Source organism: Malaclemys terrapin, chromosome 1, assembly GCF_027887155.1.
Source record: "Malaclemys terrapin pileata isolate rMalTer1 chromosome 1, rMalTer1.hap1, whole genome shotgun sequence".
Taxonomy (NCBI): Eukaryota; Metazoa; Chordata; order Testudines; family Emydidae; genus Malaclemys; species Malaclemys terrapin.
In genome coordinates this window covers 84,285,095-84,311,353 of record NC_071505.1, presented here as the reverse complement: position 1 = coordinate 84,311,353, position 26,259 = coordinate 84,285,095, and the positions used below count along the sequence as shown (strand labels likewise).

The 26,259-nt window shown below is 37.4% G+C and overlaps 1 long non-coding RNA gene across 2 annotated transcripts; it reads right to left on the bottom strand.

The window, feature by feature from the left end:
- Positions 1-290: 290 nt before the first annotated feature.
- LOC128830490 (uncharacterized) lies at positions 291-26,259 on the bottom strand. Of its 2 annotated transcripts, XR_008443589.1 has the most exons (7): positions 26,084-26,259; positions 23,190-23,384; positions 22,226-22,414; positions 5,991-6,089; positions 5,317-5,459; positions 871-1,029; positions 291-779 (listed from the first exon to the last, which is right to left on the bottom strand). It is a non-coding gene; the product is annotated as an uncharacterized LOC128830490 (long non-coding RNA). The 2 variants fall into 2 exon arrangements; XR_008443590.1 differs by lacking the exon at positions 23,190-23,384.

Here is a 26,259-nt window from a genome sequence, read left to right as displayed (position 1 = left end):
AAAATAAAGCAAACAATAAAGATCATCAAACTAATTTCACACTGAAATGGATTAATTTGGATCATAGGCCCAAAGGGGAAAGGTTAATATATTGTCAATTAAATATTTCTCTTCCCTTTGCTTAATATTATCGAAAATTAAGATTTTTTGGGGAAAGGGGCGTGTAAAAAAATCTCTTCACGTTCCTTTAAACTGCTTTGTAAAAAAATCTCTTTTTCCAAACTATAAAAATTACAGGGAGAAGACAACAAAAATACATATACATAGAATTGAACATATAGTCACATATATGGTTTCAGACACACACACTTTTATTAAGTGTCTCACACACTGATAACCTCTTTATTAAAATTAATTTGTGCATGTTTGCACGTGTCAATTAGTTGTAATAAATAACAACAATGAGGCTGATATTCAATCTGTCAAATAATCTGATAAATTCTCAGAGAGCTATTTACTTAGGAAATATGCTTATGATATTCCTTGCTCCTAAAAGAGAAAATGATTATACAGTAACTAAACCCTAAGTAAGAGCTAAAGATATTCACCTCATGAAGCCATTTCTCAACTAGCCCCTTGGCACTTGCTGGAATTATTCGCAGCACGAGCTCTACTTTTTCATTTTCTGCTGACTCCATGTGAGTAATTTCTTTCTCATGATTAAAAGTGAGCTTGGCAATTCCTTCAAAGCATTTCTTCAGGTGTGGTTGGTCTCGGAGTGGATCCTTTGTCTCAGAAAGGATTTCTAAGAGCTCATCGTTGCACAGAAAGAAAAAAACCTAAAGGTGATAAAAAATGAACTTTATAGATATTTATATAAACACATTTTATACCAATGCCCACAGCCAACAGATGAAATGGACTGTTTACCTTAGAAAGAATAGTCTTTTCTTCTCCAAATAATCATTCAGGCCTTTCTGAATGTCATCCAAAAGCGATTCTGCCTCCTTCAACTTATCCAGCATCTGGGGCTGTGAGATAACCCTCATGCCATTGGCCTCCTTCACTGACTCCTTCATTATTAGCCTCCTGGTGGGTGAGATAGAATACAGTGAATGTAATAACCATACTTCACACAACAGGCTCTCTCTCTCTTTTAAATTGAAAATCCCCTTATTACAAAACAAGGGGTGTTCTTTTTCTTCTACCTTTAAGTAGGACTGCCACATTCATTGCTTTTTACAAAAACGCAGCTGCTTTTTAAGCTACAGATAAATAGAATCTGCTAGGCGGTAATTCCACTCAGTCTGAATGCATTATTTTCTAAGACACTTTGGTGAGGGACTTTTTATTATAAACTGGAATGAACAAGGAAAGTCCTTTTCTCATCTAATTATGACTGTGCTTTGTTCTGTACTATTAACCTACAATGCCAGATTGATCTGCTATTTTTTTGCTTCAGCCAGTTCAATAAATCAACATGTTTTTCTGGCAAATTACAGAGCTAATTATTAAGACTTCATGGACTAATGATAAAAATAGAAATAACATAAGACAATAGAGAATGCTGTATCAACAACAAAGCTAGACAACACATCAATCCTTTGCTGTGCACAGTGCAATCTCATGTTTTAGCATCACTGATTAGTATAGATGGATGCTATTTGAACACAATCTACAGAATTTTCTTTCAATAAAATATTGATCCACTATGTATATTCTTCTCTGGACTGAAGAAAAAAGGTAAAACTGAACTGCATTATTTTGCATATATATATGATTGTCCATCATTTTATCGCTGCTGCCACCATCACATTTCACTATTGTAAATCAGGAACCAAAAAAATAAAATCAGCTCCAGGAATATACTAAAATAAATTAAAATCAAGACTACTCATATTGCTTTTTTCCTTAAGAATATATTTATATAATTTTGGATTTATAACAAAATTATGAAAATATATTCATTGAATTTAAAGAATGGCTTAGTTTTGAAAGAAAAGTTTGTTATTTCCAAATAATGCCCTTAAATAGGCCATGACCCAAGGCTCCTGAAACCTAATTGATCCAGAATGTTTTACTTTGACAAATTAAAAATATATAACAGCATTTCAACTGCACAAAAATAAATTCTACTCTAGTACTGGAAATAAGTCAAAGCTGCTGCTACACAAACACCTCCAATAAATGAAATTTACAGATTTAGACATCACCGCAAGTTTTCTTTTATGCAATAGACACTGTCAACAACTGACAAAATGTGATGAACTGTGTGAAAATGAATGAGAAATCCTTTCTACTTATTAGTGTAAGTTTATTTTCAATACTTATGAGGTTGAAAACTTTCAGAGTGGTAGGAAAAAACAACATTCCTGGTTATAAACATAAAAACAAGTTTGATAACACACATGTGCAGTAAAAGAAAACTCATATTGTGACAGTCTTAAAATCTTATATGCACTCAAAATAATGCCACCCCGATGTATTACAATTTAAAATATTATGAGAGGGATCATAATAAATAACTGAGATGTTGCCTACATTTTTCAAAGCATATATTGCAAGACGATCTATAAATACAGCCAACAGTGGGACCTTACTTTGAGATTCTAAAGCTTGCTACTGCCATAAGGCATTTCTCAGTGTTCTGATATTCTTGGCAAACAATGGGTCCTTTAGGTTGCTGGTCTCAGTATCAGAAGGCAAATCTAATGCTGTAGTACCAAGAGAAGCCTAATTTGCTCAGAATAAAGAATAGCAAAGCCTTTCCATGAAGAAATAAACCTAAGTGCATTACAGAAGCTTCAAAACGGTGAGATTAAACAAACACCTCAACATAAAAATCAATTTAGCTGACTGCACTGAGCAAATATTATCTTAAATGAGGAAGACATTCAGTTGTATTTGTTTTTTAAAAGTTTCAGGTTAGTACCAATTAGTTTAGGGTGGTAAAATACTTTTACTGTGTGTGTGTGTGTGTACACACATATATAACAACTGTATTTGTTGTTATATTTGTAGCAAGGATATTCACCACAGAGTCTAGATTTAGAGGAGATAAACTTTGCAATGAAAAGAAAAAATAAGATGCCACTGTGTAATCTTGTTTCCTTACAAAATAATTTTGGACTATCCATGTACCCAGCCTTCTTTTCTTGGACAGGAAATCAAGGCCGTAAAACAATTACCATGGAAAGGAGAAAGTTTTACTCAACGGGGGCCGTTATTTTGTTTAAACTACTTTCAAAATTTAAGAATCAGTGTGAGTGGACTATTCTCATCATGTTTTCTGACTGTTTTCCAGAGTAATTTGGAAATATGACTATCCTACAGATTAAAATATACTCCACATATCTCTAACATTGCAAACATCAGTACTATGCAAGCAATTGGATTAAAAATAAGATGTAAAATCTCCATTTTTTCCACAAAGCCTCAGCTAAGCTATAGAGAATGAACTGGTTAGGCTATACTCTACATTAGTCCAGACTAAGCCCTATTTAGTAGAAATTGACAGATGCCAAAACATCCAGTGCTCATTGCAGTGATAGTTTTTAGATATTGACCACAGTTTACTAGATTCCATTTTGAGACCATTAAACATATGTTATTGGACATAAAAACATAGTAAGATTTGACTTGCGGTTATAATGGTGAAATATGAATACTCAGTCTCTCTCCCTCTCTTTTGACATGTCAAAAGAGGCTTCAAAACACAATTGATTATTAATCATGTTTATTAAGGCAGTGCCTCAGGGCCAACCAAGAATGAGGTCCCATTGTGAAAGGCACTGTACAAACACAGCGCAACAGATAGTCCCAGCCCCAAAGAGCTTACTATCTAAATAGACAAGACACAGGGGAAAAGGGGATAACACACAAGGAGAGTGAACTATGTGATGCCAGCAAAAGATTCGTTATAGTGAAGAAAAGTTTAGGGCAAGGGGTTTTTTTTGTTTGTTTTTTAATTTAAGAAAATATTTAATCTGAAATGCTTTAGAAAAATCATGTTCCTCAAAGAAAAATACACACTTTTCCTTATAGTAACTTCATATTTTTTCTTCAAACTTTTACTTGATATTCTTATTTTTTTAAGTTATCTTGTTTGCAAAAAAGGGAAGTAAATTAAACAATTGGACATGCAAAATATTTTCTTACAAATCAAGAATACTTTATAATACTATTCTACTCTTCTATATTGCCTTCCAACTGAGGATCTCAAACCATTTCAAAAATATTAAATAAGTAAGCCTTACTACATCCCTTTGAGGCATGGGAGCATTATAATAATAAAAACAGTAATAAGAGTAATACTAACAGTAATGATAATAATAACTATATACATCAGTAAAAGTATTATACCTGTTTTTACTGATGGAAATACCATGGCACAGAATGACTAAATGACTTAACTAAGACACACAACCACAGACCTAGATACAAAACACGGATTTCCAAATTTCTAGTCCTGTGCTTTATTCAGTAAACCGTGTTTCCCTTCACTTAAAAAAAAATCACCAAGATCTCCTAAAGCAGTGGCTGTCAGCCTTTCCAGACTACTGTATCCCTTTCAGGAGTCTGATTTGTCTTGCGTACCCCCAAGTTTCACCTCACTTATAAACTATTTGCTTACAAAATCAGACATAAAATACAAAAGTGCTATTACTATTACTGAAAAAATGCTTACTGTCTCATTTTTACCATATAATTATAAAATAAATCAATTGGAATATAAATATTGTACTTATATTTCAATGTATAGTATATAGAGCAGTATAAACAAGTCATTGTATGAAATTTTAGTTTGTTCTGACTAAAATATCTTACAGTTTTAGGTAACTTTTTAGGTTGAACTATTTCAGCTTGTCCTTTGCTTTATTGAGAGAATATGCCTTATTTCTCTACGGCAGACAAAAAGGGAGAGAATGCATATGTCCCCTAGTAAAAAGCTAGTGCTTTTTATGTTGCCTGTTGTAAAACCAGGCAAATTTCTAGATGAGCTGATGTATCTCATGGAAGACCTCTGTGTACCCCCCGAGGGGTTTACTAACCCTGGTTGAGAACCACTGTCCTAAAGAATGCCTCAGAAAAAATCATGGTATAAAGTTTAGAAAACTACTGTTCTATACTATGAAATAGCTATACTTACATTCAAGAGAAATTCTAGCATGACTGAAAATTAAGGTAAGAGTAGTAACTGTTTTAGACTGATACAATTAAAGATTAAGCAAAGCTAAGGAGGACCTACTGCAGTAAGGGCCCAGTTCTTCATACCCACTTGCATGCAGAATTTTCATTGAGTCTAAAAAGCAGCTCTGGAAACAGAGGATGTGGAGAGGGAATCAGACCCTAAGTAGCTAACAACAACAAACTTACCAGTTCCTACTGACAACTTCAAAGTGCTTTCCTTCTACTGATATTTGGTTACATGTATCTTGTGAGCAAAGCATGGGTTCCCGGCATCACCAGGGCCTTTTGAACTTGCAGCCAGGTTTCCATAATCTCCTGCATTAGTCGCGCTGGAGACAACAAACATGAAATCTCATTTGTTGCAAGCAATGAGGAATGTACGTGTTCCCTTACCACATCCAATAAATGCCATTTATACCACATATTAAAAATAAAGTGAGCTGTTACCAGATATAAAATCACTCAACACCACTATATTCTTACAAAGTTAAAAGAAAGTGGTCTCAACTTCTGTTTTCTGCTCTACTTTGTGAAGCATAATGAAGAATGGGCCAGCACAGCTGCCTGTTTGTGAGTTTCACTTGGATGATTCACTTACTTACCGGATGACTGTGTCTATTGCATTTGGGCTCACATAATAAAAACTAAAGTGAAATCAATTTAACATAAAGAACTTTATACTCCCCCCCCCTTCTTAACATTCTATACAGTGCAAGTAGCACCGCAAACTTTGAAAAGTTTTATATAATGAAAATTACTGAAGCATAAATCACATAGGGTGGTGAAAACTGAGATGTAGCATGGAGATGAAATCTAAAAGCTAATTAAATTCAACAAGAGCCTCTCAAAAGGCAACATACCAGCTTAGCCTCCCATGCTAATATTTCGTTTTTGAAGGGTGCAATAAATGGAGGGACTTTCATGGCTGTAGTTTTCACAATGTGATCCTCCAGCAGAACCTGAGAGGGGAGAAAAAAAGATTAGATGCATGGATTACAGTACTGAATGGATGCCAAGGCCATGATAAAAAGAATAGATAAGTTAGGGCTTCTGAGGAGCTAAATTTGAAGCCAACCAGCAAAACGGATTGAACCTTATTACCTCTAGTCACTGAGAAATTCCCCAGACAGTTGGATGTAATTTGAAAAGGTCAGAAAAAAATTTCCTGCACAGTATTACGGCTTTATGGTTTAAGGGTGTACATTTGTGAGATGCCTGCTCTAATCATTTTTATCGACTTGGTATAGAGAGATAGACTGACATACGAGGAGGCAAGACAGATGGATCAGATAAGACCTACCGTTTGTTTCCTATTCTAAAATATCTAACAGTTTTAGGTAACTTTTTAGGTTGAACCATTTCAGCTTGTCCTTTGCTTTATTGAGAGAATATGCCTTATTTCTCTACGGCAGACATAAAGGGAGAGAATGCATATGTCCCCTAGACAACCTGCTGTAATTTTTTTTGTATTTGTATTCAGTGAACTCCCTATGAATTGGAAATATACAACTGAAGCCCAGTACGTAGAATAAGATTTTCTGGACAATTTTAGGTAGATTTTATTTTTTTTGGTTTTGCTTTAAGGTGACAGTCCTCCCTGCAAAAGATTATAACAATGACCTTCAACATATTCATAGTACAAGCTTTGTTATCAATATGGCTGTTTTGAAAAAAAAAAAAAAAAAAAAAAAAAAACCAATCAAAACATTTAATTCTTTGGTTTAGCGTACACAAGAGGCTTGTAATCAATATGAACATTTGCTAACATTACACAGTCCATTTTTCATGCAATTAAAATGACAGGCGATTTAACACCACAAAAGTGGTATTCACCCAAACCCTGAAAAAGTTTTAATTTACATTAGACTTTCTTTCACTAAGAAGTCATTCATCTTCCAGTCATAACACAAACACTATTCACTGTGCACTTGCTCGGCATCCACTGCAGAGACATTTTTAACAGGCTTTAAAGTACGGGCTGTGAGAGTTCATCTACTGTATTATGTTTATGGGACCTGCTTAAAGGCTCACTAAAACTGTTTCCACTTTGATCAGGAAGATATTTCCATATGGCCATATTCCCTCCCCTTAAGCCCAAAACATTCAGAACAACAAGAAATTGCAACTGAGAGTAGCATACATCTTCAGACCAACAAAGCCTTTAAAGCAAGTCAGAAAGGGTTAGTTGTAGCAAGGAATGAAAAGGACTGTGAATTGTTCCGCTAATGGAAGTTGATACTCTCAACTGAACTGGGGCTGTTCCTTAGAAGGAAAAGAGATACATGGGTTCCTAAACACAACACTTTTTTCAATAATTTAGGAAGCTTCAAAGGAAGACAAACACTCTTGCATATACTGGAGGAAACAAATCACATACTAGGGTTTAAAACAACTTAATTGGACTCCTCAAATTCAGCCTTAAAACTTAAATTAGTATTTTATTAGCTACTGTTGTCTTCTGGGTCTATGGCATACAATGAGAATCTAATACTTTAACGGGATAGAAGTGTAAAGGCATGGGAGCCCCCCCCCAACATTCTTTCTGGGCTACATAATAATAATAATAATATATGGAGATATACCTATCTCATAGAACTGGAAGGGACCCTGAAAGGTCATCAAGTCCAGCCCCCTGCCTTCACTAGCAGGACCAAGTACTGATTTTGCCCCAGATTCCTAAGTGTCCCTCTCAAGGATTGAACTCATAACTCTGGGTTTAGCAGGCCAATGCTCAAACCACTGAGCTATCCCTCTCCCCAACAGTATTTTGATTTTCTCGAACATTATTTTGCAAACAGAAGGACTGGCACAGAAATTAAGTTTCTGTTACTCCCCTGCTTTGAACTCATCCAATGATGAGGTCATCTAGTCTCGAAATTTCTCCACAGGAAAGCTCCTGCATGCTGAAAATTAGGACTATTTAGATATCACAATTTGAGGAGCCAAGTCTCAATTTTTTAAAAGAGTGTCCTGTCTACATATTTTAACGCCATATGCTGGCTGTCCCTACTTGGTTCCCTCTTTGCAAAAGTGGCCGCCTTCTAGCCTACTACTTCTGGTTCCTGTACATTTGTCTTGACTCCTCCAACAAGCAGTGTTAGTAGCTGTGAAGAACAACAACTTCTAGAGGAGCAATTCCGTGCCCTAGATGTATTAAAAGAACTCAATGGCATTCACTATTTTTAGAATTATTTGTTTTGAGAGCTTTGATACCATCAATAATGAGGTACTGACTTGTCTTTGGACTTCAGCAGGAGTAAGTTGTGCAGCTCATTTATAGTTTTGTTCTTTTCTTGTTGAGCATTCCCCAGAAGGTGGTGTGGGGCAATTGCTCCTATTCCTGAAAGGGTACTATTATGTGGAGTTGCATACAGTCCCATCTTTCCTATTTCCACAGGTATTTGGCACAAGATACATTTTCAGTACGCTGACAGCATCCATCTTTCTCTTTCTCAACTGAGCAAGCTAGCCATTGGGAGACATGGTTGGGAGCCATCTTGCCGAAGCTTGATCCAGAGAAGACTGAAGTGATGCCATCTATCTAGGTTTTTACATACTTGCCCATTGCCATTGTATCTGAGTGTCCCCATATTCCGAGAAGCAACCAAAAGAAATGGTGAGTGTGAAACTGTGCCTGCCATTTGTGATTCATACTGTGATCCCAGTGTTGAGGGCTGGAAGTTGAACTCAGCGAAGTTCAAACTGGAAATAAGATGCGACTCTTTAACAGTGGGCTTAATCCATCACTGGGATAGATTACTAAAATTTGTGGAAGATTTTCGATTAGTTTGATTCTTTAAATCAAGATTGAATTTCTTTATTTTTAAAAGATATGCGCTAATTCCTATGCAGAAATCAGATTGGTCCCTTCTCGTCTTCAAATCTGTGAATCTGGGAGCAAAGTTAGCTCCCCAGATGCTCCCAGATGATCATATAGGATCAGTGGTCAGGCATTCTTTTTTCACCTGTCAGGCCAGGAGATTGCAACCATTTATTTCACATGCTGACCTTGTGCTACTGTGATCTGTGCCTTTGTCTCCTGAAGTCCGGATTACTGAAATGTGCGTTACATGGCACTTCACTTTAAATCAATCCATAAACTTAAAACGGTGGAGGTGGTGAAAGTGAAGGTCTGTTTAGTGCTTGGCAATCTGCATTCGCCGATTACAGGTTTCCAGATGGAGTTTAAGACATTGGTTTTAACCTATAAAGTCCTAAATGGCTTGGGACCTTCTTATTTGAGGGATTGCCTCTGTCCTTTTGATCAGTACAGATGCCTGAGCTGGATCTATCTTGATTACAGCGTCCTCCGTGAGAGACCTGTGGCTTGGAACCAACTTCTTCCACTGCTCTAGCCCAGTCAAATGTTGTTCACCTGCATGGCTCACTACAAAGAATATCCACTTACTCTGCATGTAGAGGCAGGGGGCTGAGGGTTATGTGCGGGTGGAGAATCTTTGTTGAGAGTTGACTCTAATGATCAGGGTTTGCTGTTAGGTGCTAGTTTTATTTTTGTCTCTTGTTAAAATCCTATAAATGGAAATAAATAAATGGCAAACCTTTTCAAAATAAAATGAAAAATGCTCAAGGAAAGCACAGAAGAGACATGCAACTCTGGGTATTATACTGGGGATAGCTCAACCAGACTTGATGCCTTCAAAATATGTCCATTCAAATATTCACCATCACCAAACCATTCTATTTTAAAAATCACTCTGAGAAACACAGCTTTTTGAATCCCTTGTTATTTTTTATCCGTGAGAGTTGACTGCTCTGAAAAAAGTTATCATTCACTAGTTAGTTGTAATGTTTATGTTTTAAACAGCAACTCACTCTTAAAAATAAATTACATCTTCCTAAAGACAGATAATAAAAGTAGTTAGTAAAAGCTGGTGGACTTATTGTGTATAAAAATTTCATTTTACCAAATCTCTCATGTAAGCACTGATTCAGCTCAGGCACTGATATCATTAGAATTAACTTCCAACAAATTAGGTTTGGGAACAATGAAATGCAATTAAAATATTGTATGTACTTCAGCGGGAGCTGATAATGTTTCATGCATGTTTAGAGGGGAAAAAAACCGAGAGAAACCTCTCTCTTCCAGTCATTAAAGGAACTAATTAAAGCTCTTCTAACAAGGTAAAATAAGATTTTGTACAGTTTCTTCAGCATTTCAATTTAAGATTCATATGCTTTTATATGCATACCACAGCTGTGAGAACAAGAATTCCTCCATCTATGTAAGATGAAAAACTAAAATAAACACCTTTCCAATCCATTTTCATTTTGTTAAGGATTTTCTCCAAAGCATGTTCTTTACTGGCTTGGGAGCTAAAATGGCTTAAATCTTCCAAATACTTTTCAAGGGCAATCTCTAAAACTTCCTCCAGAGAAGATCCTTCCTGGAGGGTCATGTTGAATCCAACCTAAGTAGCACAAATTGAAACTATAACATCTTAGCATGAAAACAATTGGAACTCTCTTCAGTCTAAAAAATAGTTATTACCAAATACAATGGACAGAGAAAAAACTTTAGAGATTCACTGCTTTTCACTGAAAGCAAAGAAACCCCCAAAATGTAAGACCAGAAAAAAGACTAGCTAAGGAAAAAAATCCTATATGGAGATCTGAAGTTTGGCCCTAAATTTGACGAACTAACAGGTAAATCATTTTGCCCATTCATTGTGGGCCATATTTTCAGAGACCTCAACTCAGCCTCTAAATATATGCACCCAAACTTGCACAATTATTTACACACGTAAATAATATAGTTTGTGAATGCAAACTGGATGTTCAGCTACCCAGTCTGTGTGCCTCTATCTTGATTGTATGTCTAAATTCTATTTGCCTATGCAAGTGAATGTGAATAATGGCAGATGAACATTTAGAGGCCATTTAAAAATTATCTCTCGGGGCTATGGGTTTGCATCTTCACCATGTGGAAAAAACTAAAAGCTTCAAAAATGATAGAAATTACTGGGCTTTGTGTTCTATTGTGAGGGAACCTGAAATGACAAATTTTAAATTATTCTTACACTATGAAATGTTTCACTCACACTGCCACTGCCTTACAAATGTTTTTAAAAATTCATTTTTCCAATTCTAAGCCTACTTTAACTACCTGGAATTGGGTTATTAGTTCTATCAAAGTCCAAACGATAACATTTTACATCATGTATAGTATTATTTACACGCGTGCAGCCTGAAATGCCGGCCTTTTATAAAATCATTTGTGGTTGTGTAGTTTTGACTCAAATTCATGGGTCAGATTTTCAAACACTCCCTGCATTGGCCTAATTCTGCTCCCATTGAAGTCAGCAGAATTCTTACCCTGGGAGAAGAGCACATGAATGTGACACGTACCTTGAATAAGGCACAGAATAAATACATGTGGTAAAAATGAGGCCCTAATTTTATTAACTCTGAACTGCCACTTAGAATCAGAAAATGCTCAATCATCCCTTCATCCCATATGCTAGCAAGCAGGTAAATACCACTGCACTCCAAAACTGGCCTGTACACCAACTGCAGGATCTGCAAAACATCAAAGAGGGGGCAAGCCAGCTGCATCCCTGCAATGATAAGGAAATTGGCCTTGCAGCCAAATTCCTACCTCACAGTGAAGTGATGGCTGAACTGATGAAGGGAGGCCTTAGAATGCACAAATCCTAGAGAAAAACACCCTGCTTAATATACCAAGCCTTCCAGCTGCCAGAGCCTAATGGGTCTGTCAACCTGCCAGCTGGACTTTCCAAACTCCTATATGTTGGACTCCTGAAAATGTTATGATAGAAACATTTAATATAAAACGTCAGGAAACCAAACCTCATGGGTCCGAAAAAAGATTTAAAAAATCCCTTCCTAACCCCAAAAGACAATTAGCAAAAGCCCTCCGAACAGAACAGGAGAACACCAAACCAGTCAGGATCCCTGCAGCAGCCAATCAAGGTGCCAAGTAGGGTGAGAATCAGGGAGCCCAGACCCCAGTTCCTTCCAACCCAAAGAGGGGGCCCATAGTAGGGGAAGGAAACTCTGTAGCCAGATCAAACCCTTACCCTGGCCTATAGCTCCTGGAACTGATAGCATAACGTTTTTTGAGCCTTACTTTTAATCTAGATTCTTATGCCATGTCCATCAAGGTGGTATCTGAGCATCCAGCTTGCTGTTACAGTTTTGTACATTTATCAAAACAAATAAAGACCCAAATGCTGCAGTCATAACTCAGGCAAAACCCCCACTGAGAATATCAAAACACGACAGAGAGTTCCTAGTTCCCATCAGAATAGCAGCTAAAAGTTACCTTTTGAAATAAGACTGTTGCTGAAAAGGTTATGGATTTTACAAAGCATACCACTACAGATAAAACAAGTTTGACTATGCAAACCTTCACACAGAGATCTTAAATAGCCTTTTTGTCACATTTTATGTGAAACACACTATCAAGTCCAAAATGGAATTCCTACTGCATTCACTGTGGGGGAATAAGGTAATATTAAAATCTTGATGATATTCAGATTTATTATTTATTTACTAGTTTTTCTGATGCTGTCCATGATCATATTATCCAACTTAAGGCCCATATCACAGGGTACAGATGTCTTACGTTTCTTTCTTAAGTTACATACAGGCAAGCTGGAATTCTTGTTCAGCCCTCAGATTCTCAACTCAATCTCACTGCTTTCAAGACTTAGAAGTTAACTGTAGAACCATTTACCCCGTAGCTGTGGCGAAGAGACCTTTTTTATCCCAACCTTTCCTCTATCGTCTAATATTAGCGGAGGAATTTGATGTTGATGACTTCATTTCTTTAATACTGCTGAAATACATTGCTTTTTGTGCCTTCTCAGTTGATAAAACATTGGCTCCCGGTTTAGTTGTATCATTATTTCAACAATTGTAATATTTATTTCCTTTTAGCCAGCCACCCTTTTTTCTTCATGCACAGCCTCCAATCTTTACTAGTATTACATTATTTAATATTTGTATTACGACAGCACCCAGAGGCAATGATCAGGATCAGGGAGCTGTTGTACTTTGTACTGTACAAACAGAAGTAGACACGGTTCTTGCCCTGAAGAGCTTGCGATGAAATTTAAAATGATGCTGTTAGATAATTTTCCTATTGTTCTTGCTATTCTCATGTCATTCCATTATTTGTTCATGTACAGTATATTGGTTGCTGATATGCAAGCATGAAGTTTAAAGTGGTACTGTTGGCATTTAAAAGTATTTATACCTCTGTTCTATATCTCCCCATTTATGTTAATTATCATTATTTTTTATTATTTGTATTTCAGTAGTGCCTAGACTCCCCTACCTAGATTACTGGCCCATGGTAGCAGTGTACAAACTCATTAAAATATATCCTTTTTTTCAACCAGCTCTACAACTTAAATAGACAAGACAAAGAAAGGATAGAAGTAAAAAAGAGAAGTGGTGAAGTGACTTGCCCAAAGTCCCTTTTTAACTGAATGAAGGAAATGCCCTGCAGGGAAAAATAGTATGTGATCATGTAACTAAAGACCATATAATGCATATGCACATGGTGCTGAATTAAGGTTGCGTATGTTTATTATGTGTTACTACACTCGAGTCCAATTGTACAGGCCATAAAGGGAGATGACAATTATAAGCAACCGCATTTACAAATCTCTACAAATTAACAAAAACAGTTTGTTGTCTATATATTATAATGCCCAGTTTTGTGTTTGACATCTCAGGGCCTGATAAGGTTAGAAGCAAGTATTTTGCATTCCATTGGGAATCTCTTTTTTCTACTATCTAAAGATATAACTCTCACTTGGTAGGCCTGGTGGGTGGAGAGATGGAGGGGGAAACCCCATGTAAGGGGGAAGGAAAAACACTTCTCTGGCAGGTTATTTTGTGAAAAGAAAATGGTTGCTCTGGAGCACTGGAATGTTAGTAGTCCTAATTAGATGAACTAGAGGAAAAAGGGCAGGTGAGGTGCTTAAAGGGACAGCATAAAAGCAATTTTTCACATGGTTATTACCGTCACATATATGTTGAGGGTGGGTGGGGGTGCACATAGGTATATCACAGAGAGAGGAGAACATTTGCAAGCACACGTTTGTGAGCACGTACACACACACACACACACACAGAGTACACAGTGTAAGATAGCAAAGCTACTTAGACAGTTCTTTCATCAGTCTAAACACACCATAGCATAATTGAATCTATTCATGCAATATTGTTTTTGAAATTCTGTCATTTCAGAAAATTATAATTATACTAAAATGGAAAAGTCTGAGCCTATCACAGTATAAAAATGCTACACCAGAACTGGCTCACAACTGAAAAGCAGTTCTTTATAGAGATATGGTATGTAAATCTCTATAGTCTGATCAGCTACTAAAATGAAAATTCAAACCTATGCTAACAAACACAGCCAGCTCTAATCTCAATTCACTGAGCTGACAGAGGAAACATTTCAAGTGTTTCATTATTAGACATTTCAGTCTATGGATGTCTGAATCAGTGAAAGAAAGAAAGAAAGGAAGAAAGAATTTGGGGGTAGTGAAGGGAACAAGAGGGTAACAATAGGAAACAAGATAAAGACTGGAATGATGTTATGTGAGGTCTAGAAGATGAAGATGCAAAATCTGAACTTAATATGGTATGCAAAGGAGAGCCAAATAGACTGATTAAAGAGGGCAATTGTGGCACATTTAGTTACATAACTAGTTTACTTTGTACTACACCTTTAAATACATATGAACACTGCTGCCTGCAGACACAGGGAGCCACTGTGAAAGGCAGAGTTGATGCAGAGTCTTAGGAGACATATTCTCTCATGGAGACTCTATTTTTGTTCTTTCTTCCTGATTCCCATAATCTAAAACAAAAGTATGTTTAGATTGAAAGCATATGTTTTCCTCTGTGTACAGAAAAGCAACATGAATGGTGTGGTCCGATCAACGGCTGAAGAAGATAATTTTAGAAACTATCTTTTGAGCTGGCTGTGAGGTCAAAGAGGACAGAGAGGAAGAAGTTGCAGTAATCAAGATGTGAGATAACCAGGACATGGACAAATGTTTCATTTGCATAGAGTTGGACCAACATTATGCAGATGATACACAGCTCTACTTATCCTTCACTGTATATGACCATACCCTCAAGATGGCCCAAAGCTTGGACAAGATCAGCTCCTGGATGAAGAACAGGTGGTTGAAGCTGAACCTGCACAAGATGCAGGTTACACCACTGGACAGAGAAAAGCATTTGGAATTGTGTGTGTCATGGTGCAGTCTCTTCTCTTTGAGGGCACATGCTCCTAGTTGGTCAATTCAGTCCATAGTTTAAGAGAGTTCCTGGATTCAGCATTGATGCTAAGCTCTCACATGGCAGCATACCAAAACAAACTTTCTATCGTCTCCATCTGGCCAGGAGATTGTCCGATCCTGGCAGATGACTTGGCCTCAATTACACATGCCTTCTTCACTTCCCATCTGAACCACAAAGATGCAATACACCTGGGCATAAAGCCATCAGCCCACAGGAAACTCCAACTAGTCCAGAATATTGCAGTGAGTAACCTCAGCAATACAGGCTATCGTAAGCACCCATCCTCCATTCCCTACACTGAATATCGAGTCAAGTTCAAGGTCTTGGTCTTTAACTTCAAGGTGCTCAATGGCCTGGGCCCAGCATTTTTAAATCATAGCCTCAAGCTCCAGGACGAGGACCATGGTCAACAACTCCCCTGAGGAGAGGATGAGAGAAAGAATGATGTTAGTCATGCCACTGAATTCACTAGTGGAAGGCACCCAGAGACTACGGTGATGGGGCAAGCATAAGAACCTATATAGAACAGGCAGATAGGAGGATTTGGGAGTAAAGGAGGGTACCAAGAACAGAGGCCACTCTTTCCTCCTTGATATTCTGATCTCCCTTGGCTTTCATGGCCCCATACTCTCCAATCTCTCAGATCACTCTGCAGAAAGATTAAGGAGGATGAGTACAGAGTAGAGGCCCTCAGACTCGTCCAGAAGAGGTAACCAAATATTTTGCTGAGAGACATTTCAGTGGAACATAAGGAATGCTAGGAGGGAATCAGGAGAGAAGGAAATGCCTTGTGACAAGGTCAGTGCTTTCTTTTAAAACTATTAGGGTGCTAGCTAGCAGAAACAAACAGCAGTAATACTGGTAAATCAAGACAGAGATTATACATTGCCTGCCAAGGAGTTTAAAGATGAAGGGAGGAGCGGCAGCAGTTTAACAGACAGGTGGGTTCAAAGCTCAGCATTTGGAGGAAGGATACTACACTGAGGGTAAGGAAAATGGAGAGAGGATACTGAGAGGATTAGGGTGAAGGAGAGGGATGTGGTTAGTTAGTGAGGAGGTAAGGTCAGGGGCATGTAAAGGAAATGGGGTGAAAGTAATTGTGAGATAGCTCAAGGTTAGCAACTGGAGTGAAAGGAGAAACACAGTACTGAAGGATGTTTCCAATCTTCTTAATGAAGTTGAGGAGATCCTGGGAAAGGAGGGGCACAGATCTGAGGATGGACTCGCAGGCATAGAACTCCATATAGGGAGAAGGAGAAGTGTTGTTAAACAGGCATACTCAGTATTATGCACCTCTCAAATATACTTGGAGAAAGGATGGTGATAAACAAAAGACAGGAAATAAAATTTTAAAAGTCCTTATTTTAATTATGTAATTTTATTAATTAAATCCAAGAGTAAGAAACATGGAAGTGCCTAAAATTATATAAATTGCAGGAGGACTATCTCTATTCCCTCACATTAGCAAGAAGAACCTATGTGTTTACTTTGGAAAAAGACAAATTTAGACCCTTATAAAAAGACCCTTATAAATTTAGGAGAGAATCCCATGGAAAAATTAATCCACAGGGACACAGCTGTTATTCTTTTTGATACTTCACTGTGGAACAAGTTATTAATAAAACTACAACAAATACATGATGATGGATTAACCTGTGTCTTGAAGATCTGAATGGTTAAAAACAGAGGAGTTGTTCTATGTTGTATGTTACCAATAAAAGCAAAAGCTCAATACCTGTAGCCTTTGAATGAACAGCTGTAGGGCCCAGTTTTCCATGGTGTTGAGTGCCCTCAACTCTAATTGTCTTCAGGAAGTGCTCAGCACCTTGAAGGTTTGGGCCATTAATGAATTAAACTTCAATACAGAAAAGCCTTTATCACTTTTGTCTATCCTGCTGCCAATGAATAATTATTTCCAACAGTATATTTTTGAGTGCTATGGTTCAATCTAATTTGAAATGACTCTTGTAATAATGCTTCCAACACTTCCCTCAAAAGACTTCTTCACAGGTTAACTAACCTCACCATTTGGAAACATCCCCCAACATCTGTCTATAAAGGTACTTCTATCTGATTGCCATATACAATACTCAAACATTTCATCCTAAGAGATGCATTTGTCTTGGTGAGCCATGGATGAAAAGTAGTCACTGATATAGCAGAGTACTGGCCCGTTTCTAGTTCTGAAGATCACAACCAAGGCAGTGAATTGGCATAGAAGAGGCCTGAGATCCAGTGGGGGAGATCAGAACACAGTTATAGTAATGCAGCCGCTAGATGACAAATACAGATCATTATGGTCAGATCCTTCTGTGCACAGAAGGGATGAAGAAGGCTGTTTTCTGCAACTGACGCAGGCTGGTCTCCTGCACATATAAAGAGTCAAGCAGGACTTTGAGAATGCACATTGCTCAGTGAATGGATTGCACTTTACAGGAAAGTTGCCAGGTTCAATTCTCTGACGGAGCCACTGACAATTTCCGTTAGCAATGTACACACTTGTTCTTTCCTGGCATTCTCCAGCCTGGATGAGCACTGATGTGTTTTAAAGGTGGTGGGTCAAATATTCCTAAATCTTCTTGAGGTTCACCTCACATGATGGTAGCAAACTGCACTGGGGATGGTGGCGGGTTATTGCCAAAGGGTCTGTTATGGACGTCTCTAGCTCTGTAAATTCCTGTCATATTTGATTTATCTCCCCTGCAAAGTAACATAAGAGCTCTTCACAGCAGTGGTACCAGTTAGGAGAGGCTGGGGGAGGGGGAAAACATCTCACCTTCCCCCAAGTTTTTGCACTTGCTCAAAGTTCCACAGGCTGTGGAGCCAGGGGGCCAAGGCCCACCGCTTTAAAGCAGCGTTCCCATGCTAAATCAGTACAGCTGCTGCTGGAATGGTCGGAGCATCACTCCGTCTTGCATGGTCACAACACCACTGAAATTTGACTCAGCTGCCCCTCCATACAGATGGAGGGGAGGCCAAGCTAAATTGCATTGCAGCCTGGTGCACAGGATCTCAACACCATTTAAATTTGGCCTGGCTGCCAGTCTGACCAGACAACAGAGGGGCAGCTAGGCACACAGGGAGTCTTTTCCTGTACAGCAGAACACAGGGAAGCCCTTTGAGAACTTGACACCAGGGGGCACAGACTCACACACTGTGTGGATAAGAGATTCCCAGAGTCTTTGTGGGAGGTGCAGGGGGGGCATAAGCAAAAAACAGAATGGGTTCCCTGCTGCAGGGAGGGCTGGAATTTTCCCCCCTCCCCAAGTAATATCTGAATTTTCAGTAGTTAGTGCTTAGGTCAAGTATCTAGATTATAGAGTCTGGATTGAAGAGCCACTTCACTATACAGAATAGGTTAGCTAGTCATGATTTTGCAGTGATGGTAGTGGAGTAGAATTTTTGTTTCACTTCTATTACTGCAGTGGCACAGACTTGGCTTGCATCATTAGTGTTCTACTCTTTTGCCTCAGTAATTTGTCAGTGGAAATTTTCATGGTTGGTGAGAAAGGAGGGCCTTGCAGCTGGATAATTTGCATTTCTAGAAAATATTACAAGATAGATGGATTCAAGAACCTTCAGGGTGACCCAGCTTTGTTGATTTTCTCCCCTAATGGAAGAGGGAAGGTAATGATCTCCACCTAGATGAGGTAGTGATCCTAGGCTAAAAGATCAGTCCAGCATGTTAAACATATGGGACCAGATATATTTTGTGTGAACCCTATTGGCTCCAGGCAGGAGAGGAGTACAGATGCTATAGGCTACACGATGGCAATCATCAAGAACAATGTACTGGGAGTTTACCGGTTTTGGTTTTTGTATTCATTTTAAGACAAAGTGAAAGTATACATTTAAACTTGCCAGACATGTTTAGAGTATTATCTTTCAACTCGGTCTCTTAATTTTTCATACATATAAATTTATTGCTAAGTTGCTTGTAAAATACTCAGTATATTAAGCACACACTGAGGAAAAGTATAGGAAGTAATAATTAGATATGCTGGTTTTCATGTGAGGAGAGCCTACCTAAGTAAAAGAAGGCTTGACTGAAGTTTCCTGGTACAACATCTAGTAAATTACTAGGGACAAATTTTGCTCTCCATTACACTGCTGTAAATCTGGAGTAACTTCATTGAAATAAATGGAGGTACTCTATATTTACCCTGGTGTAACAGAGGGTACGTCTTCACCGGATCGGCGGGTAGTAATCAATCTATTGGGGATCAATTTATCGTGTCTCGTCTAGACGCAATAAATCGATCCCCGAACATGCTCCCCGTCGACTCCAGAACTCCACCAGAGCGAAAGGCGGAAGTGGAGTCGACAGGGGAGCCGCGGCCATTGATCCCGCACCGTGAGGACCCGAGGTAAATCGATCTAAGATACGTCGACTTCAGCTACGTTATTCTCGTAGCTGAAGTTGCATATCTTATATCGACCCCCCGCCCAGTGTAGACCAGCCCAGAGAACAAAATCTGGCTCACTCACCAGGAATAATAATTTGGCAACAATTTTAAAAAATACAACCCTACATGCATAAATGTCCTAGTCCTATTATCAAGATTGAGAAAATTATGGCAGAGATGTCTAAATCCGTCAGGCCATTACAACTGTAATAATTCTTTTCATATTAATAATTAGACACAATATTTGTAATCTGTGCTTTGCAGTTTGACAGTGCATTGTACAGAAAGCTTATGAAGAAATTTTGGGGCTTTGTATTGAAGCTGATTACAGACCTGCTGACATTTTAGCTCTCGCGCAAACACAATAATAAATAGGTTGGAGAATGCGCCTATAGAGTACACACATTATTCTGAGATTCATTCTTTACTTTGGTGTAAGTCATTCCATATGTGCTTAATGCTCTTTGGTACTAGACTGCAGCATAGTTACATTGTAGTATCCACTATAAACTAATGGACAATACATTGTCTGTACACCAGATTCTGCATTATTGAAATTAAAATAAAACAACATATAAAAATACTCTTGTGTGTGACTTTTGGAATATAGTTTAATCTAATTCCATTTCAAGGTCTACAATTGAAATCAGTCACCCATGTTGTCATTACTGGTATTCTACCATTTTGTTTCTCAGGAATACAAACTGTGGTATAAGAAAGGGGCGCATATTTATAATATTAGGGGTCTCTGCTCCAACTGATATATATAACTCCTATTAACAGTAATGGTAGTTATTCTCATTATCAGTGGAAGAGAACGTCAGACAAAAGGTAAGCACAGAAATAATGAATTTTCACTTGTTTGTGATATTAATTCTTCAATACTCTGTCCTATGACAACAATTTTAAAGACAAAGAATGTGTATTTGCTAGCACACAGCACTCCTCCTCTTAGGCTGAAAGGTTACAGGTTGTTGTTACAAAAAATGAAAAAAAAAAATTTTTTTCATTGAGAGCAGCCTGTTTAACCTTTCTGTTACATGGTGTGATTAAATTTACTAACTGATTTTATTAAATTTGCAAGATAGTATATTTTGGGGACAGTGGGTGGATAAAATTTGCAAATACATTGGTCAAAAAATAGACCAGTCTCAATGACTGGGTTGGCATATGGTCAAAGCACAGAGTGAGTTTCTTTCTCTCTCTCTCTCTCTCCCTCACACACTCACAAACACACACACACAAACACACACCATGAATGTTGCCAATAGAGTAAAATTTTCACATTAATACTGGAAGCAACTCAAAAAAACCCCGGCCGACATCCCATCTGTTCCCAGGAATTAAATTTAGAAATCATATGTAATATAGACATTTCTGTCTGAATATTATAAAGCTCTGACACATCCAGGCTTTCATTAAAAAGCTCTGAGATGTGACTTGAATAACAATTTGTCTTAGTTAATTAGTATTTTCAGTTTAGCATATTCACTTTCAGATGTATTGCTGTTTGCACATGGTAATTTAGGTAAACAGATCCCATCCACAGCTGCATCAATTAACACTGCTAATCAAAACTGAATTCAGGTAATTAGGCACATTTATGCAAAAAGTGTGTAATTTGGGGGGAAAGCTAGATTCTTCAGTAATATTCCAATAAGCATGAGTCTCTTTTTGCAGATAAGATGAGGAAATAAGGGTAAATCAGCACTAATACATACCTGATGCAGCCTCAGTGAAAAATACCTAAATTAAATCTCACTGTTTAATTGGCCTGTATTTTCAGAAATAGGACTGTATTTTTTTGTATAAATGTATTCATTAATGTTTCCATATAGAACAGTTGTTTCATGTCTGAGTAAAGGTTTAATGATTATCAGACAGGACTTACAAGGTTAATGTTTCTTCAAATATTTGTGTATTTATGGGCTATGCTGGTCAAACATGCTCTCATATCCTGTCTAGCAATTTCTTAATGAAAATGCCCTCAGCGCATTTTCATTTTCTTTTCTTCAGAGAAGGTATATGTTAGTTATCTTAAAGAAAACACCACTAAAAATGTCTCTCTTTTTTCCCATTCATGTAAGAGCTCTCTTACCATGTTCATCTCATCTTAACAGTGTAAAATAGTAAATACCAGATTACACCAAAATATTCCCTGTTACAAATTAAATTAACTTTAAATTTCTACAGCTCTGTTTTCAAAGCCACTTACTAAATACCAGTTCCCCTGTTTTTTTTCCTCTACATTTTCACCAAACAACATTTAGTAAAGTATAGGGACAACTGTATATTAATGTCAAAGGCAATATTTAATTTGTATTAGACAATACATTCAAAGTAGGAACACGCATTATGACAATAAATACATAGTCTTTTACCTTTTGACTCATCGTATTCCAGAGTCTTGGCTAAATCCCAGGCGCACACAGAGCTTTTATAAGTGACATGTTGATTTTAAAATTTTCAGCTTTTGTTTTCATAGTTGTGGGCACTTTCAAAAGGCTATGCAAGTCTAGTGGACAAAATAGCTTTGTCAGTTTGTAGCTAGTCTTCCATAAATTCTAAACCTGATGAAAAAAAATTGACAAAGAGAATTATTGATTTTTAACAGACGTCTAAAATTAATCTACCATTTTGCCTACCTCAGGCTAATTCTTGTTCTCATAAGAGACCAATATAAAGCAAAATTGATTTCTCTTCAAAATAGCATGTTATCATTTCTTAGACTACAGCAAGTCTCTCCTATCCTGTAGCTCAGAAATACTCACTTTCAAATAAACTTTTTAACATCCACAATGTATAATATGATTATAAAATTACTCATTTCTACTAAAATATTTATGTTACTATATTAACTCTTTGTAATTATCAGTGTAAAGACTCACCCAAAAAAGGCTTTGAAAATGCACAGCGTTTATTTGAATCAGAAATATATATATATATACACACACACACATACTGTACTGCGTAATTTGCTGTTGTGTAGAACTTATGAAAATGCTAAATTTTCAAGTATCGTAGTTAAATGGGTTAACAAACCTCCAGTTTTAATTTAGCTGTCTGAGTTGAATACCACTAAAATGTATTAGTACATTATCGAGTACACCTTACCCACTTCACAAAGAATTCAAAAGAAAACAAATTAAAGTGTATGGTAGAAAATAGGATTCTGAAGTATTTGGCTGTTAAAATATCATAGCCACAGTGACTGCTGTTACTATGATCAAATCTTGGAATTTAGGATAAGGCAATTTCTAACTTTTATCAGAACAAACTAAAAGCATATAAAGTTCCCCCTGCCATCCTGTCTGAAGGCAGTATGAAGCAACAATATAACCTCACCTCTTTTCCACTTCCTCTGCATTGACTTGTAAGAGAAGGACATTCACCCACTTGTCATACAAATGTTAAACTGAACAGCAGTTGTCGTCCATAGTCTCTCAAATAGTTCCTTTACATTGACATACAGTGTATTTCATCAAAACAGCTGATTTGACCTGTCTCTGAAAGAACTTCCTTCTACTTGATTAATGTTTTCTTAAGAGAGCAAAACAAAAGCTGTAGTCACTAATGCTGTTTTAAACAGTACACACTGTAGCGAAAACACTACAGTAGCAACATAAAACCCAACTGGTGCTTTCCCCCACCCTAAAGTCATTACAGAGCTGGTTTTGATGGAATGTATGCAAGTACTGTACACAGTTGGCTTGGCTGTTATGCCCTGACTACATCAGTAAATATAAACAAATACAGTTCAGAGCTTCTCTTCACTGAGCACCATTACGGCACAATTCACCATTCATTGGAAATACCAATATTTGTTGCATTTTGCATTTATTAATTGGTATTGAGATTTACTGAAATTTAAGCTGGTATTAACTAATATTGATCAAAGAATTATTGCATATTTAAATAACTAAAGAGGTTCACATTGAAGTTGACTAGTACATGAAGAATTTCTCACACATACACGCTTAATTCGTCTCCCTCTCATTTATCACTTAATTTTACAATATGGGAGGGAATGGGCATATTTAATGGTAATGAAAAGAAAAAATGCATGAGATTATAGAGGTACCCTTTATTAGCAAAATGTGATGGATACCTAGCATTAAAAGAAATCTTATTAAAGAAACTCAGGTCTGAGAAGACCAAGCTTGTTCAATTTACAGTAGGTAGTACTAAATATCATACTCCATGTATTTAAATGAATTCGGACATTATAATTTCAATATTTATTTGGTATATCTAGTGTGGATTTGATTATTCATGCTATTTCAATACAAATTAGTTTGGCAAACACGAGATCATCATTTTTATACAGTAAGTTTAAGGTTTGAGAACTGCAGAGGCAAAAGCTGATAGCTAATAATTAGTAATCTACACCCTCACAAAAGAGAGACAGTGAGTTGTTTATAAATGTGGAATGGAATGCAAGTCCCATAATTAAGAATCAGGCAATGATCCTTTTAGCAAATGGATCTCTTAGTTAAACATGCTGCTAATCCAAGCCTCAAGGTATAATTCATTACTCTGGAGGATCCCCTCTATAGTTTTGCCAGCTGTTCCATCTAGGTCACTCCACCACAAGTGTAGTTTTCATCTCTGCCTCACTTTCTTCCTGGGGTCCCACAAGCAGAAGCCTGTCTTTCTGAAGGCTGTTTAAAGTGTAAATGAAAAGACTAGACAGCAGTGAGCTACTACCTCAGGCTCCTTAATTTCTGCACTACAATGCCTTGGACTGCTTTACCTTGGCAGATTCAGTATGAGTTATTCTTTGATGAAAGAGGAAGAAATGAATATGGAATGGAGATAGCACATTTATTATCATTTTAATAGTGTAGAGCTATAGAAAAGGATAGGAACGTTTTACTATGCACTGAGCCACTAAGGGATGGGTTAGTGAAGTGGTCCTTACACAGCTGATCCAGATACCTGCACTATGGCTAGCCATGGAGGAGAAGCAGATGGCCAGGAGGGGACAGAATAGGGAAGGGAATGGGGGAAGACTTGAGCCCTGCAATCTACTGGCACACCAGAGAACCTAAGATGCACTGGATGTTAACCTGGTACAGTTTACTCCTTCTCCAGATGAGTGGGGGGAACTGGGAGGGAAACAGTGACCGTTTGAGGGCTTGTCTACACACAAACTGGATCCAAAATAACCGTACTGGTTTTAATTCACACATTTTGATATTTTGGTGAAAGCCTCTTATCCAACATGTGAACATCCCACATGCAGATTTATACTGAAACAACGGAAGGTATGAATTTAAATGGATTGAATTATTTTGGTTCCAGTTTTTGTGTCAGTTATCTTCCTCCTGAATTGCTTCGGGGCAGCCCAGCAATACACAGATCCTTATCGTGGGTGATTTGTTAAGGCACAGTTTAGCCACAAATAACTACAAAATTATTCACTAACTTGGAGTTACTGTTTATTTCAAAACTAAATAAGAAGAACAAGTTAGATAGTTCTGAAGCCATTTCTGAGCCAAAGAATTCCTGAGAATGCAATGAAGGTATGTAAAAATCAAGATATTACCATTTTATACAAATAAATTAATAGGGTTTAAAACTCTTTGTAACATGTAATTTTAATGTAAAACTAACCCAATGTAAAACCCAAATCTATCAGAAATTATATTGGAGACTGCTGAAATTGTCTAAGGCAGTACAGTGGTCCTTGTAACCCAACCCACAATCCTGCAAACAGTTAAGCAAACACAAAAAACTTTATGCATGTGACCAGTCCCATTGGTTTCAATGAACTACTCAAGTAACACATGTGGTTAAGTGCAAATGTACTTTTGGGATCAATCCTGCTATATGATTTTGTACTCTTCAGCACTTAAGCATATTCTTAATATTACACAATGTGAGTAGTACCACCGAAGTCAAAGCATCTAAGCACGTGAGTAGATCTTAACTTCAATGGGACTATTCATATGCTTATATTTAAGCAGGCGCTTATGTGGTTTATTGATCCAAAACCAGAGTTATCAGTCCCCTGCAGGATCAAGATCCAAATGCTTGTGTGTTAGATAGAAGTATGTTTATAACTTACAGACCAATCTTGCAAAGGGTTGCGCAGGTCAGCAACATTACTTATGAGAGTAGTCCTGTTAACTTCAATAGGACTACTCACAAGAGTAACGTTGCTTACTTGTGTAAAGTCTTTGTTGGATCAAGTTCTAAGGGAGACAAAACACATCAATATGACTTATATATCATACCTCTTTAATGAGTTCCCATTTTTTCCCATTGATACCATCTACTCCTGCATGTAAAGATTAGCTTCAGACAATGGTTCTTTATTCCGGAATTCCTTTACCATGACAGCCACATCAGTTCTGCACTTTGCCACTGGACTAGTTTTGCCAGAACTAAATCCTCCTCTTTCTGCAATCGC